Raw genomic sequence first — 18,121 nt, forward strand, 5'->3', positions numbered from 1 at the left:
TGGGGCTTTTCCACTGTCCTATGTGAGTGTGGAGAGCAGTCAACTTCACACCTATGTCAATGTACTCTATGCTTTTCAACATATATTATGGAAGATAATGTATTGCGGAAGCCACCCAAAGTTGTCAGTTGACTAAATGGGCAGGATATGAATACAATCAGTCAGTCAGTCAGTCAGTCAGTCAGTCAGTCAGTCAGTCAGTCATAAAGATTTGGTGTTAGCTGCTCAAAATGCTCTTGATGTCACCCATTATTGGATAGAACCTATCTGAGATATTTATTGATTGTATTGTGGTACTTCTGAAGTGAATAAAGAAAGGCCCAAAGTTAGGCACATTATTTTGATATGTGAAGAAGAACATCCCACAAGGACCTCTTTCCATCTCTGGCTGTAAAAATTTAAAAAATTAGAAAAACAACAATAGCAGGTTAACTAATCAACAGTTTGCTCCTCTTTTATGACACCTAACTTCTGTGCTGGTGGCAGCTGCCTCATTCTTGCTGACAGTAGGGCCGGCCTTTACCAATAACTGCCCTCTCGGTAGGATGTTTATGAATGTTTGCATTTTAATGCTAACTGCATCCTGAAGGGTTAGATAAATGTGTTTAAAAAGTAAATCTTTTAAAGATGCTTAGAGACTGAATAGCAACTCTTAAGACAATCTCAGATGTGATCACTGGACATTCCAACCTAAGAAAATCATGTCCCTTCTGTTTAAGATGAAAATGAGCATCCGTTGTTACTGTGGCCACAGCTGTGTTTACAGTGAATTCCAAAGTTATTATCTGTAGTTGCTATGAAAAGGACCAATTTTGTGTTGGGGAGCACTGGGAAAAGAACCGAAAATAAAATTGCCCTGGGAAGGGATAGGTCTCTTCTGAGGGGATGGAGACCACAAACGATACCTCTATGTCATTCATCATAGGGCAGAAAGCCCAGAATCAGCAGTCAACTAACAAATATTGATTATGAACAACATGCACCAAATCTCCACTATACAGTTCTCTTCACAATGTTAGCCATAGGAGAATCAACATGAGTCCATGAGGGGTCGGGGAGGGTTACCTTCACCACACTCCATACCCGTACAGTACAAACACCAATTAAGGATTGCAGACTTCTAGTCTTCCTTCTTTGATATACCGTGCCAATTCACACAGGCATTGGAAACATGGCACAAATTGCATTGTTGTGTTGAGCCTAAATCCTCTACCTGTCTTGGTTCTCTCTGCACAACTCTCAGTTTGGTCTTGGCCATGTCAGGCCGTTTAGAGTCCTGTATAATGAACCCCTTCAGCAAGGAGTAGGGGAGGAAAAAACCCAAGGGAGGACGGCTTCTTGATGCTGCAAAGCCAGCATACACAGCAGGGTTCAATGTTTCTCTGCTTCACTCTTTATTTTCTGCATCCACCCAGTCTTCCAGCTTGCTCTTTTCCTCTTCTTCCCTGCTGATAGTGCCAAGCTCTTCCTCTACCTCCCTTCCCTTTCCCTCCTGGCAGGAGATTCCTGTGGTAATGTTTTCCCTCCTCTGGGTCTCTCCAGTCTCCTGGTTCCTGTGGAGAGTTCACCTCAGGGTAATAGCCAAGAGAGGGGATCTGGCCCACACCCACCAAATATTTTCGGCAGGGACCTGTGGAGGGCCCGTGGGATGCAGAGGTAGAGCCTTCCTCAGTAGCCAAGCTCATACTTTTATTATTACCATCCCTTTCTACTGAACTTTGGTGTAAATTACATTCAGAAAACTGTGTCCAGTTTTAGTGACCTCATCTCGAAAAGGATATGTAGAGTTGGGAAAAGTGTTGAAAAAATCAAGTGAAATGTTCAGAGGGATTCAAGAATGGTTGAAAGACTACAATATTTGTGGATTCTTACCTTTAAAAAAATCCAACTAAGCAGGAACATGATGCAATTAAATACATTTCTGTACAATGAATAAAGTAGGTTTTACAGTGGCGTTTGGCTTATTGATCTTATGATTTTCAGTTAATGTGGATTTATCTGTTTGTATTCTTTTATGATGTTAGTAAGCTGCCTTGAGTACTGTCTTTTAGTGGAAAGGTGAGGTATCAATGTAACAAATAAATAACACATAGGTGGAGATAAGTTTTTCTTCTTCTCCATAATATCAGAAGCTGGTATTGTCCATCAATGCTAATAGTGGGCAATTCAAGACAGAGAAAAGCAGGTACTTCGCCATATAATAATCATATGCTGTCAAGTCAATTCTGACTTAAGGTGACCCTTTTCAGGGTTTTCTAGGTACAGAATACTGAGAAGTATTTTTACCATTCCCTTCTCCTGCAGGCACCCTGGGACTGTGTAGCTTGCCTAAGGTCACTCTGCCCTGGAGGCAGAGTGGGGAATTAAATTCCCAACCTCTGGTTCCATAGCCAGATGTTAACCATATAGCACATACAAACTGCGGAGTTTACAAGCATAAGATATAGTTATGATTACCATAATGGGCAGTTTTAAATGAGAATTACAGTACAGGCATTCACAGAGGAGGAGGCCACCAGTGGCTGTTGGCTACATATTGCCATTATAGTCATAATAGTGTAGTCAGGACGACTGTAGGTTATACATTGCTTCCAGTACCCAATATGTTTTGTAATGACAATTCCTAGAAGGTGTTATTGTACTCCTGTCCTGGACTTTCTATTGACTTTGATTGGCTATTGTGGAAGCACAAACATGACTAAATGCACCCCTGGTCCACTCTAGGGCAGCTATTCAAATTTATTTATAGAGTATCTAAAATTTCTTGTGAGCTGTACAATGATTAAAAACCAGGACGAAAGCATGTAAATACAAGTAGATAAATAGGTACAACCTCGGTGGGAAGGTAAAACGGCGCTCCATAGTCACGCTGGCCACGTGACAACGGAAACTGTCTTCAGACAAGCGCTGGCTCTATGGCTTGAAAAACGGGATGAGCAGTGCCCCCTAGAGTCGGACACGACTGGACTAAAAATGTCAAGGGGAACCTTTGCCTTTACCTAGGCCCAGCCATCAGGCTTACACTCTATGAGATGCATTATATGAAATACAATGTGAGGAGGAAAATGAGAAAACAGATGTGCCAAAACTTTTAGCTACGTGACCACTAGGTAGAATGGTCAGCAGGGGCATATTCCAGGAAGCCTATGTCTACCGCATGAGTCTTGTCTGAGCCAATGGAGTCAGCTGTCTTACTTCTTTTCTTTCTCAATTGAAGCCACCTGGTTACCAATAACTGACACATCCAGGTCCCAACTAAGTAGAATAATCAGTGTATGCAGAACATTGTTACAAGACTGGCCAGAATTGTAATGATCAGAGAGAGGAAATTTCACGGTAGTCAAGGAGACAAGAAGGAAGGTTTTTGCTGAAGAAACGAGACCAAATGGAAAGACATGGAGGCAGAGGGAGATAGAGGGAAAATATACTGGTTGAATAGCTGGGGACAAATTGAGGAAAGATTAACAACTTTCACTACCATTATGGAGAAGGGATCATGGTCTTTGCTATCAGGATTGGGGGACTGGCCTCCCGGCAACTGAAAAGATTTGAAGACAAGACATTCAAGAACGTCAGACACTGTTAGTATTAGACAACCTGAGCCCCTACTCTATTTTTTATTACAGCTCTTACAACTTTTAACTAGTGACATGATGCCTGGGGCTTCTGAGAGTTGTCATTCAGAATACCAAAAGGGCATCAATTTGTATCCTTCTGTATTCGTTCACCATTGTATTTTTATTGGTTTACATTCTGTCCTTAGTCTATAATCCAGACTAATTTGATTTGAATCTATTTCACTTTCATTGTTCAGATTTGGAATTGCAAACCATTCCCCTCCCCACAAATAAAGCCCAACAAGCAAAGAAAGAAGGGGAAGTGCTAGCAGGGCTTAGGAAATGTTGGGCACTCCCACACTGGAGGATATTCATTTATATATTTGTTGTTGTTTAGTTGTTAAGTCATCTCTGACTCTTCGTGACCCCATGGACCAGAGCACACCAGGCCCTCCTGTCTTCCACTGCCTCCCGGAGTTTGGTCAAATTCATGTTGGTAGCTTCAGTGACACTGCCCAACCATTATCTATTAGGGATGAGCAAATGACAAATACAGTGTTGTTGCTAATAAATCACTTGGATTAAAGCCAAGAGTAGAACTAGTTGCTGATGTGCCCAGAGGCAATAGGAGAGTCTGATGCTGCACAACACATATAATTAGAACATGGAATGTGAGAAATATGTACCAAAATAAGTTTGAAACTAAAACAAGAATGGAATGTTTAAAATATTGTGATACTAGGGGTGAGTGAACTAAAGTGGACTAATAATAATTATGTGCCATTAAGTCTGACTTATAGTGACACTTTTCAGAGTTTTCTAAGTACAGAGTACTCAGACGTGTTTACCATTCCCATTTTCTGTGGGCACCCTGGAATTATGCAGCTTGCCCAAGGCTACAAAGATGTAGACAAAATCAGAGGACCATGGAGAGAGATAGGTTTTCTCAAGAAAAGTGGCCATGCTTTCCCAAAGGAAGCATTGATGTGCTCCCATAGCTCCTTGGTCATTAGATACCCTCATAGTGAAAGCCGCTGATGAGTATAGCCACCTGCCCATAGAGTTGATTCTTCGACTGTCCTTGTTAGGTGGGATAAAAGTCTGTCAATGCCAAGATTGAGATTGTGAGGCCTCAACAAATATTGAATTTGGGGTCAGCTGTTTTTTGAGAAAGAGTGCTCCTGAGTCGTGTATCCAGTAGAGATTATTGATCTGTTTTGAAACTGAGTGAGAGGAAGCTGGTTTAGTCTAAGATCACAGAGCAGTGCTGAGAACGGATGGCAGCATGGAAATATGGACAGGGGTAGTTGTGTCTTTAGAAATAGGATCATAAAGGTGATCTGCTAGTTTAGTTGTGAGGCGATGGATTTGAAGACCCATGAACTTCACCATGCGTATCATGAGTTGAGCACAAGTCTGAAAATCCTCTGCTGGTGATGGAGGATCTACATCTGTGAGGATGGAATTTGTTGATGTGAGAAGCACAGATGGAGTTTGCAGTCGAGAGCCATGTTCTGAGATTTCAGGATCAAGTCTGGAGTTGATAGAGCGTTGATCGACCTTGGTGTTCGAGAGGTTGTTGATCACAGTAATGTTGACGATGGCTTGCCATTGAAGAGGGTGGCATGTCCATAGACATTTGGCGACATCGAGAGTCGTTGACTGGTATTGATGTTGAAGGTGCGTCCATGGACAGAAGCAAACAAGTTGGAATCTCGGTGTAAAAGTCTACATCTCAATATTGATGGACTGCATGTCTAGGGTGGTGCTGCTGTTGAGGGCTAGCAACTGAGAAAGATTGAAGGGCATCCATGGACCAAGATGGATATCGAGAGTCATCAATATTGGAACCAGTGTCTCCATGGTGCCGAAAAGGCAGCTGAGGCCGATTTGGTGGATGCATCAGTAGGTCTGTAGAGTAAATCGAGGCTGGGGATGCTGAACAAGAGGAACGGTCTCCATCATTTTGAGCCAGAAAATATGTACTAACAGGGACTGCAAATGCTTCGCGAGTGGAAGCGTGTTTCTCGACTGTCCTGATTTTTGCAGGTTGTTGATAAGGAGTTGTCTGATGGCTGTGTGCATCTGAGTGATAAGGCCTCTTTTGATACCGAAGATGGAGATTTTTGACGTGATGCTAATATGGGACCAGAGGAAACAGCCGGTGGAGCATCCGCAGCTGGCAGGTTAGAGAAGCACTGATCAGGGCAAATGTCTACCCGATGAGAGTGCTGGGCATGGGGTTGGCTCACACGGGCCTGTGTGTCACGTTCCCGGGGGTTACAACAGCCAAAGTCCGATAAACCAGTCCAGGGTCAAGAATACCAAGAATGCAAAGCCAATGTCCATAAATCAACTCACAGAAGGAAGTCCAGTATCAAAGTCCAGAGTCCGATACACAGCGTAGTTCAGAGTCAGAGTCTGAAGTCCAATACCGGCGTAGTTCAAGGGCAGAGTCCAGAGTTCAGGGTCAGGAACACGATACAACAAACGTGGATGCAAGCCAAGGTTTTGACTCCTTGCTTCCACAGAATTTCTGGCTTCACTGGGAGCTGTTTTATAGTAAAACAGCTCCTTGAGCTGCTGGAAAGCTTTCTATCCTGTTAATACTCAGGACTAGATGCACGTAGGTTTCTGTGGACAGCCTTTGAGCGATCCTCTGACCATCTGGTCCTAAGTCTTTCCCGAAGCCTGCCCCGAAGCCTGTCTGCTGTGGAAGGAGAATCTGGAGGCGGTTCAGGTGTTTCTGATCTCTCCACATTCTCTTCAGCCACAGTTAATCCTTCCGGTTCCAGGTCTTCGGAAGCACTCATGACACTGTGGAATTGCCTCATATGCTGGATGCACCTGACAGTGGTCATGAAGGCTGGTCCAATGGTACAGGATAGCGCACTGTGTCTGGCTGAGGCTCAGGTTCCTCTCTCTCCGATGAGGCATCAGTGGACAGGTTAGGAGGACAGAAAGAGTCTGGGGGACGATTAGGTGAGGAAGTAAGATGGTCCACTCGCTCATCCCATGCCGGTGACTGAGAAACTGGTTGACGAGATGTAATTCCTTCATCATCAGAGTGTGAACCAACAGAAATTAAATCACCGGGTTCGGAGACCTGTTGTGGAGGCACCACAGGAGTGGTCTGCTTAGATTGCTTCGTTTGCGGGGGACCCGGAACCGGATCAGATGGAGGCTTTTGTTTTTCAGAAGGCTTCAGTGTCGAGGTTTTCGATGTTGATTGCTTGGATCTATGTGTCTTAGAGGTTTTCAATGAAGTGGAGGGTGCATCAGAATGAGATGGAGTAGTGGAGGACGATGTTTTGACGATTCTGCAATGGCTTTTTCCATGGCTTTAAGCTTGTGAAATGGTTTTACAGAGACTGAGCCATAGGATTTACTGGTTGCAAAGACTGTTCCCAGAGACGGAGTTTGTGTTGAGACAGGCAAGAACAGAGGACACCTCATTTAAAATTTTTGTAATGAGAACACTAGGAGGTTTGGTGCACCTCACCTAGACCAAAAAAGGCATTTGCATGGCCATCCGACAGTGGGATCTCATTATCGCAAATCACACAATGCTTGAACTGGCCCAAAGAGGCCATGAACAATTAGGAAAAGAAAAAAATGACAGAAGGGGTATGTGACGGCCGGAGGCCAAGGCATGCAGGAAAAAACTAAAATCAGTTTGTATTATGTTATCTTTGTATTAATAGTAAAGAAATGTTTAAAAAATAGAAGTAAAAAAGAGCTTGTTTCACTTTCAGACTCACAGAAGATAGAAGCACAAGGCTCTTCAACGTGGCGGTTGAAAGACAACTGAAGGCAGAGTCCTGGCACCAAGGTACTTATACGGAGGGGGAAGGGGTCTATTTTAATGTGTTTTTTTGCTACCTCAGAAGCTCTAGAATATTCCGACGAGGCCCCATGCAGGCACGGATCACCCATAGTGTGATTCACAGAGGCCACGAAGAAGAACAGGAAGCTATTTGTAATTTGTTTATTTCCCCAATAACAAAAGGTTACTTTAAATTATCACTGTAAGTAAAGAAGGCATAACCCATTGAGCGGTAGAAGAACCACATGGTTCAAGGACTGCTTCATGCTGTGCCAGTGGAGATGACAAGATGGATGGAAGAAAATAATGCTTTGCATCAAAAGCCCATGGCTTGTAGCTTGTATAATTTTTTAAATCAACTAATCTCAATTTGTTTAAAGAATCTAGAAAGCAAAGACTTACTTTTAAAAATTGTAGTTGCAATAGTAACTTATTAAATTTTTGCTTTTGGGGGATATAACCCTGATTATTTCTTTAAAAAATAAATAACTTTTTACACTGTGCCAAAAAGTGTGACTCATAAAGATATGCATGGGGCCCCTTCAAAAGTGAGGATGAATAACCTAAGGCTGCTCAGTAAAAATGCTTACATGCTTTCTTCACATTAAAACACAGTATATTCACTATTCAGCATGGTTGTTCTGGCATAACCGAATGCAGAATTTGCTCCTTCATGTTATTGCCTTAGCCGGCAGCCAGAAGAACTTTCAGTTGGAAGTAGAAGCTAAATTAGACTTATGTAATATAATTAGACTGATGTATTAAGGTACTTACAGATACTTAGAAATTTTTTTCAAGGGCAACATGCATTATCAGGCACAAAGTTAAGCATGTTAATGAGTCATTTTTTCTTTGTTGCCAAAAAAATCAGTCAAAAATAAATCAAGGTCAATTCTAGTCTTCTACAAGAGTAAACTAGGCAATCACTACTTAAAATTATGTATATATTATGACACTGAGCTCTTGACAAAAAGGATAAATAACTCCTGGCACATTTTTACAGTGTTTCAAGAGTATATCCATTATTGTACAGAAGCAGACTTGAGTCATATTTACATATTTAGCTATTATGCCCCAATCCAGTTGCTAGTTCTGCCTAGAGTAGACCTGCTGAATCAACTGAAAAATACTTAATTAACCCCCATGCAAATTATGTTGGTTTAATTGGTCTACTCTTCTTGGATCAGACAGAGGCTTAAATAGATAGAAAAGGACAGTAAAACAGATATATTGCTACCCCAAAACAAAAGTTATTTCAGTAGCTCACAAAACAAGCAGAGTCTTAAAATATGATGTAAGGAAACTACTGAAGCACAAATATTAAACTAAGATCTCTTCCAGATGGCACATTTCTCCCCCTTAGCCCTACTCCAGCTTAATTGGGGGGGGGGGGGGGAGAAATAGCACACACCATCTTATAAGGTTCATTATGCATTGAATTGTATTAATCCTGATTCAGTCTATATTTCTTTCACATTGCGTTTGTGGTGTGGCAAAAAAAAGAAACAAACAGTTGAAATGGCTGCTCTACATAGTTGATATAATGCTGACTTGGTCAGAGGAGTTTATGGCACTCAGCAAGAGGTTTTCTCAGCAGTGACATGAGATAGAATATTGTCTTCCATTCTTTCCTGACATTTTCCACACCAGGAAGCTAGGGTATAAAGACCCTTTGGACTGTCCAGGTTGTGGTCACCCTTCTGTCCTGTGAAGGAGGATCGGTCTTCTGTGTGGCGCCTGGTCTCAGGGACCACACCCAGGTGGACTCAGGAGGGCTTCCCAGGATGTAAAAGGAACTACCGTATTTTTTGCTCTATAAAATGCACTTTTCCACCCAAAAAAGTGGGGGGGGGAGTGTCTGTGTCTTAGGGAGCGAATACTGTAAAACAGCGCTCCCCAGGGCCCAGCGGGGGGATGGTGGGGGGAGCCTTGGAAGGGTCTGAGAATGCCTTCCAGGACCCTTCGGAGGCTCCTCCTCCCCTCCGTGGGGCCAGCGGGGCCAAAACTGCAACCTTCCAGGGCCCTTCTGAGGCTTGGAAATAAGACATCCACAAATGTACAAGTGACTGTAGCCAGAACTGCACATTCAGTGGAGCTACAGGTCTCTGGTGTTACACATTTCACAGTTGACTTGTGGCAGTTTAGTATTAAATTACTTAGGGTAAGATCCAGAGGTGATTTATTGCTGCTTCAACATGAATGAAATGGTTGATGGAGGCAAGGAAATTGGAGTAGATGAAGTTAAACAGGCCTCCTGGGCAGAAATAGCTGGGCTGAGTTCAGTTTTCAAAGGAAAAAAATCCTTCAGACTCTCTTAGATTGGAGATTAAACAGGTTCAGTTCCTGCTTTTATTGGATGCTAAAGGCATTGTACCTGTGCTACGTTCACTCATCTCTGGCTAAGCACCTTCGGAAAGATATTGCTGCGTCTTCAAAAGTTTCCTAGATATATATCTCGAGAAACGATAATAGAATAAAGGAAACAAGTGGGTACAGCCCAAGACAACAAACAGTTTATTGTACTCTCTTAAAAACATGCTTATGTCCATCCCATGCACAGCTTGGCATTGGATAATATAGTGAATTGCAAAATGCAGAGCATAACTGCTTCACAAATGTACCTGCCCCAGGCACTGTGTTTGTTCTCTGACCCGCAGATCCATGAGCTGCAATTGCTCCATTCATGGCAGTGGGGCTTCTGCTTGTGTGATGAGGTAGTAAATAATCTCTTGTGCAAATGGCAAGAAAGCTTTGTGGTCATAATGAATTGTTATGTGAGCCTCATGGCGCAGTACTGCAGTCAAAACACAACCTGTGTTTGATCCCAACAGATTCAGGTAGCTAGTTCTGAGGTCAGTAAAATGAGTACTGAACTCACTACGGGTGAGCCTGCATAGTTAAATTGCAAAGCACCCAGAGAGTGCTTTATGGGGCAGTATATAAGCAGCACACTTTGCTTTTTTTTTTTTTTTTTTTTTTGCTTTATGCACATGGGGAAAAGCAGTAAGATTCTAGCCCCATTTTCTCTTTAACACTCTCATTCTCTCTGTCTGCAAAGATTAATTAATTAATCTTTTCAATAGTTTTAAAGTCATGCTTTCCAACCAACAGGTTTGTTTACAGAGCTGCAGATAAAGATCAGTAATCTTACAGTCCAAAAGCCATGATACAATAGGAGAAAGGGCCTGAAAAGAGGAAAGCAGGGGAGTAATGGTACTGAGGCTCTAGTTCTTAGTTGTAAAGTCAGCTGGGGGAAAACAGGTCCAGGAGGAGTCACTTCTGATCCCAAAGGAGATGTTAAGGACAATGCTTATTCCCCACAGTTAATATGTTTTCCTGCCTACAATGGGATTTCCTCAGAGGTTAATGTCTTCGGGATCATATTTGCAGCTTATCCCCATGATTACCTTTTAGTAACCACTGGTATCAAGAACATTCCTGTTGATGGTGTCCCTTGTTGTTTACACTCCTTCCCCGCGCGCCCCCAGCTTGATGGAATGTCTCTTATCCACATTAGTGGCCTTGCAAACAATACAAATACAGTGGGGTCTTGACTTAAGAACGGCTTGAGTTAAGAACATTTTGACTTAAGAACCACTCTCATAGGAAAATATTGACTTGACTTAAGTACTTAGATTTGAGTTAAGAACTGAAAAAAACCCACGTGGGAGGCAGGGAAAGTGCAAAAAGTGAACTTTCAGTTAACTGTTGGCCAGTGAAAAGGGTGCCTGTCTGCTTCCTCACTCCTCCCAGCATTTAGAGAGTGGATTGCGAGACAGTCTTCGGACTGCCTGGTCCTGGACTGCCTGGACTGTATTTTCCCTGCCTTCCCTGAACCTTTCTTGACCTAAGAAAAAAAGAAACAAAATATCCCCCTCTAGTGGTCGAAGGCGGAATAGCAGCTTCCCATTAGTTTCTATGGACGGAAAAGAGCAGATACGGATCAAATGGTTCTCAATGCATTCCTATGGGAAATGCAGATTTGACTTGAGAACTTTTTGACTTGAGAACCGCCTTCCAATACGGATTAAGTTCTCAAGTCAAGACCCCACTGTATGTCACTTGTAGGAGCAAGCTATCACAGTGATGCCACAAAACAAACTCTTTCACTCATTCTGCCCTGATGACGGGTGAGTGTTGCAGTTATGTGATGGATCAAAATATGCCCTTATAATCTGAACTCTGTGGAGTAACTGTAACATCACCATAAATTGTCTGTCTTTAGAAGCTCTTAGACCCCACTAGAGTATGCCATTATGTTTTGCCTCTATCCCTATGCCCGGTTGCCATCTAAGCTGCCTGTTTCTGCCAGATAATAAATTGAGCAATAGATTTTGTGCCACAAGCAAATTTGAGCTTCCCCTGAAATTCCACATCAACATCTTCCTGTCCTACTGTGCTTGACAGTTACAGAGCCAGGAGATCCATAAGCAGATTGCTCTGATTTGCAAAAATTATAGCTTGATGTGGAATCTGGCCACATTCCCCTTTGAACATGCAGCATTTGAGACCAATATTCCTGAGAATATTCTTTGCCTGAAATGCAGCAAGCAGAAACTCTTCAGATATGCATTTGTCAGGCAATGGGCTAAAACGTCCAGTGCTTTATGTGGAATCCTATAGGGTGAATGTTTAGAGCATAATTAAATGGCCATTTCTTTCAGGCAGGCTCCACTTAAGTAGTCAGATGTTGTTGACCAATCTGCCTTTATTTCTGTGAAACTAGCATAGAGAAACATAAAAAAAACCTTTATGTCCTTCTGTTTCTAGCACATTTCTAGAATATATCATGCCGGCACACGATGTTTCTTTTGCTTCGTAAAATCCTAAACCACCTTAAAAATAATGAGATTATTTAAGACACTACTTTAGCTCCTCCTGTTCAAATTACTTTGTTTTTACACTCTGAGTAGAAAGAGGCCCTGCCTACTATACTGTAGGAATTTGTGGTAATTATGTGATCAGAAAAAGAGCAGACTAGGAAGATGAGTATATCGCTATGAATTGAATACTCACTCATCTTAGGCCCAAAGGATAATTGTACACTTATTATATAAAAAAATCAAAGGAAAACAAGATAAAGCCTCAACTTTCTCATAGAGTTTTGCCAAGACAGGAGCAACCCTTTGAAATGGGGAGAGATTACCTGAGCACACTTTTGCAAAGGAAATCACATTCACACTTTTAAAAAGTGCAAGCAGGTTCCCCCCTTCTCTAGCTAGCCTTTCTTATTCAAAGACAAACATCGTCTTGGGTATAAGTTGAGACACATCCAACAAACTCCAACAGACTTGAGCACAGAAACCCCTAGAGCAGGTGTCTGTGCCTGCAAGTAGGCCGAAGGCCAAAATGGAAGCAGCCTCATAGCGAACCTTCCACTGCAGATAAGGTAGAAAAGAAACTATTTTCTTGAAGAAAGGGAGTGTAACCTATAGATGAAACGATTAATGACATTATTCAAGCCCACTTGGCTGCTCTATTGTTCCTGCATTAGCTAATTGAAATACAATGTTGCTGCACTTATTTCAACACCTCTTCTCAGTATTGCTTGTTTTATTTTTTTCATGTACAACAATCTATTCTTATTCAAATACAGTCATGTCATCTTCTTCTGGTTGCTGCACAATGGTGGAGGGTGGGGTTTCCCTTAACTAGGGCTTATTTTTGGGGTAGGGCTTATATTACGAGCATCCAAAAAATCATACTAGGGCTTATTTTCAGGTTAGGTTTTATTTTTGGGAAAACAGAGTATTTGTTCAGTTCAGTCCCCCAGTTCCCAGTGGTAGACTTGTGATTAGTTGTGCCATTGGTCTAATTTGTGTCAGTATAGATGCCTGATTTGAAACTGTTTGTAGCTTGCAGCTTTAGATATACAGTACAGTACTACTCATTTGACCACACTCCAGTCTTTCTTGCTTGGTGCATTGTTTTTTATTCAAGATTCCAGCTGCTATTCCTTGTCTGAGCCTACAAGATACAGGAACTTTGTAATAGCAGTCTTGTATTACCATAGTTATTCAGTAGCAAAAGTTCACGTTGTTATTTTTTCTGAAGGCAGTCTGTTTCTTAGGATGTGGCCACTGATACTTTCCTAGGTACTGTAGAAGTTCATTAATCTTTTTTGATTGTGGAGATAGCTTCTATCTTCCTTTCTTTTTATTTGAAAACCAGGTTAATAATCAATGCCACTTCACTTTCTTTATTCCGTTTTTAGGACTTCAATCAGCTTCATGTTCCCAGGCTAGGAGTAAAAATCCTATTGATCTGTGAACACAACAGTCTGTTGTGTGAACAGATTGCCTTTTTCTGATCCTGCACAAGGACTAACCAATAAATTGTGCTTTTTTAACCATTCTTCCTATAAAAGCAAGACGGAACAACAAGGAATAATTCATTGCTAGAGATTGGGTTATTTATATTCATTGTTGTTGTTTAGTCATTTAGTCGTGTCCAACTCTTCGTGACCCCATGGACCAGAGTACACTAGGCCCTCTTGTCTTCCACTCTCTCCTGGAGTTGGGTCAAATTCATGTTGGTTGCTTCGATGACACTGTCCAGCCATCTCGTCCTCTGTCGTCCCCTTCTCCTCTTGCCCTCACACTTTCCTAACATCAGGGTCTTTTCCAGGGAGTCTTCTCTTCTCATGAGATGGCCAAACTATTGGAGCCTCAGCTTGAATTTCTGTCCTTCCAGTGAGCACTCAGGGTTGATTTTGTTCAAAATGGATAGGTTTGTTCTCTTTGCAGTCCAGGGGACTCTCAAGAGCCTCTTCCAACACCACAATTAAAAAGCACCAATTCTTGGATGGTCAGCTTTTTTTATGGTCCAGCTCTCACTTCCATACATCACTACAGGAAAAACCATAGCTTTGACTATGCGTACTTTTGTTGGCAAGGTGATGTCTCTGCTTTTTAAGATGCTGTTGAGGTTTGTCATCGCTTTCCTCCCAAGAAGCAGGCATGTTTTAATTTAGTGGCTGCTGTGACCATCTGCAGTGATCATGGAAAACATCCCCTGAAAATAAGCCCCAATGGGTTTTTAAAGCAAAAATTAATATAAGACCCTGTCTTATTTTCAGGGAAACATGGTATTCATTACACTCAAAAAACACCAAAATTCTGGCCCAAATCATCAACATATGTCAATATGGAGGTCCACCTGTCATTTTTGTATCCCATGTAGAGACATTTACTAGCTTGGCTTTGCATGATGCCTCCTCTGAGTCACTTTTTCTGAATCAGTTTTTCTGACAGGTCAGTTTTTCTTTCTTTGCTCCTGCTGCTTGCTTCAGACTGTGCATGCTTTCCTTAAATTTGCACACAAGTGACATCTCCTGGTTTTTCAAGTAGACATGCTACTTGCTTTCTACATGTTAGAAGCCTGCTTTGTCATCAAACTGCTCAATATGTATTTTCCTGCAGCGCATCACCGGGAAAATGCCTTATTTTAACATGCTTCACTACAAAGGCAAAAGAATAATCAAAATGTTCTCTTCATATCTGGAAATTGCCATTGGCTGTTAGTCAATAGATCAGTGGACTACCCTTTGCACCACATCGGTTTCTTGACTACTGCTAGCTCTGTGAGTACGAATGACGGCACTTGGTGAGTGGCAAGTTTTATTTTTGTGTGAAATGTAAAAAAAAAAAAAAAGGTACAGCCTACATTTCTTCCGGCACAGACTTTCTCCTCTAACTTAGTTCTGTTGCTAGTGTTCTCTCAATTTCCCCCCACGATAAATGAGCTGATGCTGCCCATGTGAGGAAAGATAGTTGACTGCCTCGTATAGTTTTATTAGGTCACATTGAGTGTCTGAGTTCTTGTTATGGATCCCCATCTGTTCATGTGGTGATGTCCAAATCTAAATCTCCCTCTGCTTCCTCTGCATCCTTTTCTGCTTGAGCAAGGGCTTCCACTTCACTGGTGATGGCTGAAAGACTCCTTCTTTCAGTTTGTTTCTGCTCTGGCAAGTCATTATAAGAAGAGGAACTGTGTCTGACTGTGTAATGGCCATATCCTCTGCGTTACAACTGCATACTGTATAATGTTAAGAATTGCTGCTTAGGTATTTTTCTCTTCCTTTTTTTGTAATTTTTAAAACTTGTAAACTTGAGGGCTGTGACTGTCTTCCTTCACTGAGCTGTAAGTTGCCCTAAGAGCCTGATGGGAAAGAAGCATAAATGTGTTAAATAACTGTGGTCATTTATAGATGTAAAAAGCTTAGAATGCAAAGTCAGGCAGACTTAACTTTAAGGCTAGAGATGGGCACAGACCGCCATTATTTATTTATAAACTGTCGTTTATTTAATAGTGGTTTAGTGCTAAAATTAAAGGCTTCCGGCACAAGAAATGCCTGCCATTGAAACTCTGTGCCCAATACAAAGCAACACAAACAAAAACCCTCTAGTTGTTATAGGGTTTTAAAAAGTGCATTCAGATCAGGTGATCTCACAGAACTGGCAGATTATTTCAGAGCCAGTACCCACACTGGCCCCTCAAGTTGGTGCAGTTTGATCCTCACCACAGCCCCCTTCCTTTAATCCCACCCTCTGGCAATCTCTGGCCCTCCTTTTATGGTTCACTCTTAAAACCAGTGAGCTTTTAAAAGTGATGGATAGTATTAGAGAAAAGGGACAGTTTTCTAGAGTTCTCCATAATATACAAACATACATGCAGCCACCTAGAGTGGTCACAATGACCAGATAGGTGGGACACAAATAGAATGAATGAATGAATGAATGAATGAATGAATGAATGAATGAATGAATGAATGAACAAACACACACACACACACATACTATGGAAACACAGTTATCTGCTTTAGTTTATCAGAGCTGTTTCTATTTTATATGGATTTTATCTCTGGTTTTTTTTTGACACTGCAGAAGTGATCTAGTGCTAAACTAGTACAGTATAGCAATGCACCGACAAGGTGATCAATTGCTAAACTCAGTAATTTGTTTTTAAAAAATTAAAAGTACCTTGAGGTGACTAAGGAGAAAGATTGTAAGGGTGGATGTTCTTGCTGTCCAAAGCATCATGTCCAGCTTTGTACATCACCAGAGTACCACCCATAAACACGAATATCCTTTCGGAGAACAAAACAAAGAATCACATAGGGAAAAGTCTGTTCAAGTAATTCTGGCTTGAAAAAAGGAGACACTCCCAGTGGCAGAGAAAAAACAAAACGAAACTCCACATTCGGAGCAAAAAAGGCTGGGCTGATTCATATTGTGTTTGTGTTGTGTAATCAGTAAAAAGAAAAGAAAAGAAAAATAAAAAAGAAAATCCATTCATTTTACACGTGCAGCAATATCTGCATTATTTGACCATGTAGTCTCAGTCTTAATCACTGTGGGTCTCTCTTTGTATCGGTCATGCCTTGCATTGTCTGGAGGATGAGGAAAATAACAATTCACAATCTGGCGCTTCTTAGGAAACAAATGCTATGCCTGGAAGACTCCTTAGTTATGTTTTCTCACACTATATCTTTCTTCCCTATAACAGATTTATAATTAGGGTTGATTATGTCTCAGTGTGCCAGGGAATTGATTTGTTCCTGTAAGTTCCCAAGTCAGGAGACAAATCTCACGATGAGCAGTGCTAGAAGATGAGCCTGTTTCATTTTCATGTACTGTAAGAGGTGAATTTAAAGTCTGGTCAGACATGTTACAGAAATATATTGATCCCCAAACTATTTCCGTAATAGCTATGTCCATCCATTTCCAGCTGGTACCACAGCATGAAGGTGTTTGTTGTTCCAAATACCATGCACCCACCAACTCTCTTTTCAGTCCCCTCTCCTTGTTTTTCATTTTGTGGTGTCCCACCATCAGATCCTTTGTGTTATTTGGTGCAAGACATGCAGCAACATTAGAACTCATGAGCCTTCTTTAAAAAAAAAAAAACAATTACAGCACAAACCCTGGAAGAGTGGCCTTCCTTTGGGATATCAAATTACATCAGAAACATCCATCCCCTAGACTCAGATTTTGGCCTTGAAATTTCAGGGAATATCCTGCTGCTGACCTGGCAGCTCTATTTATATACAGCTCCATTTTTGAAGAAATATATTTCAGTTGTAGCTGTTAGAAAACGCAAGTGGAATCTGCACCACAAAAATGAAATAAAAATGCAGCAGTAAACGCTCTCCTCCTCTCCTCGCTGACTTTTCCGTGATGCCTGCTACCCCTAGCTGTCTGATGTCCCCTGCTGTGAGGCTCAGTCGTGTTAACAGAAGCAGTTTTCTGAGTGGAGGAACTCAATTGGACTGTGGTCAAAACCTGAAACCAATTTTAGATGGGGAAAATCTCACTTAGATTCTCCAAGCAAGTACAAAGTCCTCAAAACTTCCCAAACGAGGCACTTGAGGTTCTTCCAGGACACGGAGAGTGATCAGCTGGCCGTAAATCAGTGCTGCTTCAGCTCTTGAAATCGTTAGGATGGAAGGTCACTTCATCAACTGTTATTTGCAGCTTCTTAAACCATCCAAGCAACTTCAAAATGAAAGACAATTTGGAGGGCTACTTTTGCCCTGTAATTTCAACCGTTTGGGAGTTTACTCTGCTTATGAAAGAAAACTGAGCAATGATTATGATCTTGTCCTGTGGAGAGGATCCTGTAAGTATAGGAATTTAAAAAAATGTTTTTCTGCTAATCTTGATGTGCAGCTGGAAAAACAACTGGCTGGAAGGGCTCTGGGAGCAGTCATCCAAAAAGGGAACCTTTCTAAGCCCTA

General features: G+C 41.6%; 1 long non-coding RNA gene across 2 annotated transcripts in view; it reads left to right on the forward strand.

The window, feature by feature from the left end:
• The first annotated feature begins 5 nt into the window (after nucleotides 1–5).
• LOC140707401 (uncharacterized) overlaps nucleotides 6–18,121 on the forward strand; it is a 40,643-nt gene continuing 22,527 nt past the window's right edge. The window contains exon 1 of one of the 2 annotated variants that reach the window (XR_013545690.1): nucleotides 6–7,389. This is a non-coding gene — a long non-coding RNA (uncharacterized LOC140707401). Of the gene's footprint in view, nucleotides 7,390–12,104; nucleotides 18,004–18,121 lie in introns of those variants that run through there. The other variant, XR_012087443.2, reaches the window with a different exon arrangement.

This window comes from Pogona vitticeps, chromosome 5, assembly GCF_051106095.1.
Source record: "Pogona vitticeps strain Pit_001003342236 chromosome 5, PviZW2.1, whole genome shotgun sequence".
NCBI lineage: Eukaryota > Metazoa > Chordata > Lepidosauria > Squamata > Agamidae > Pogona > Pogona vitticeps.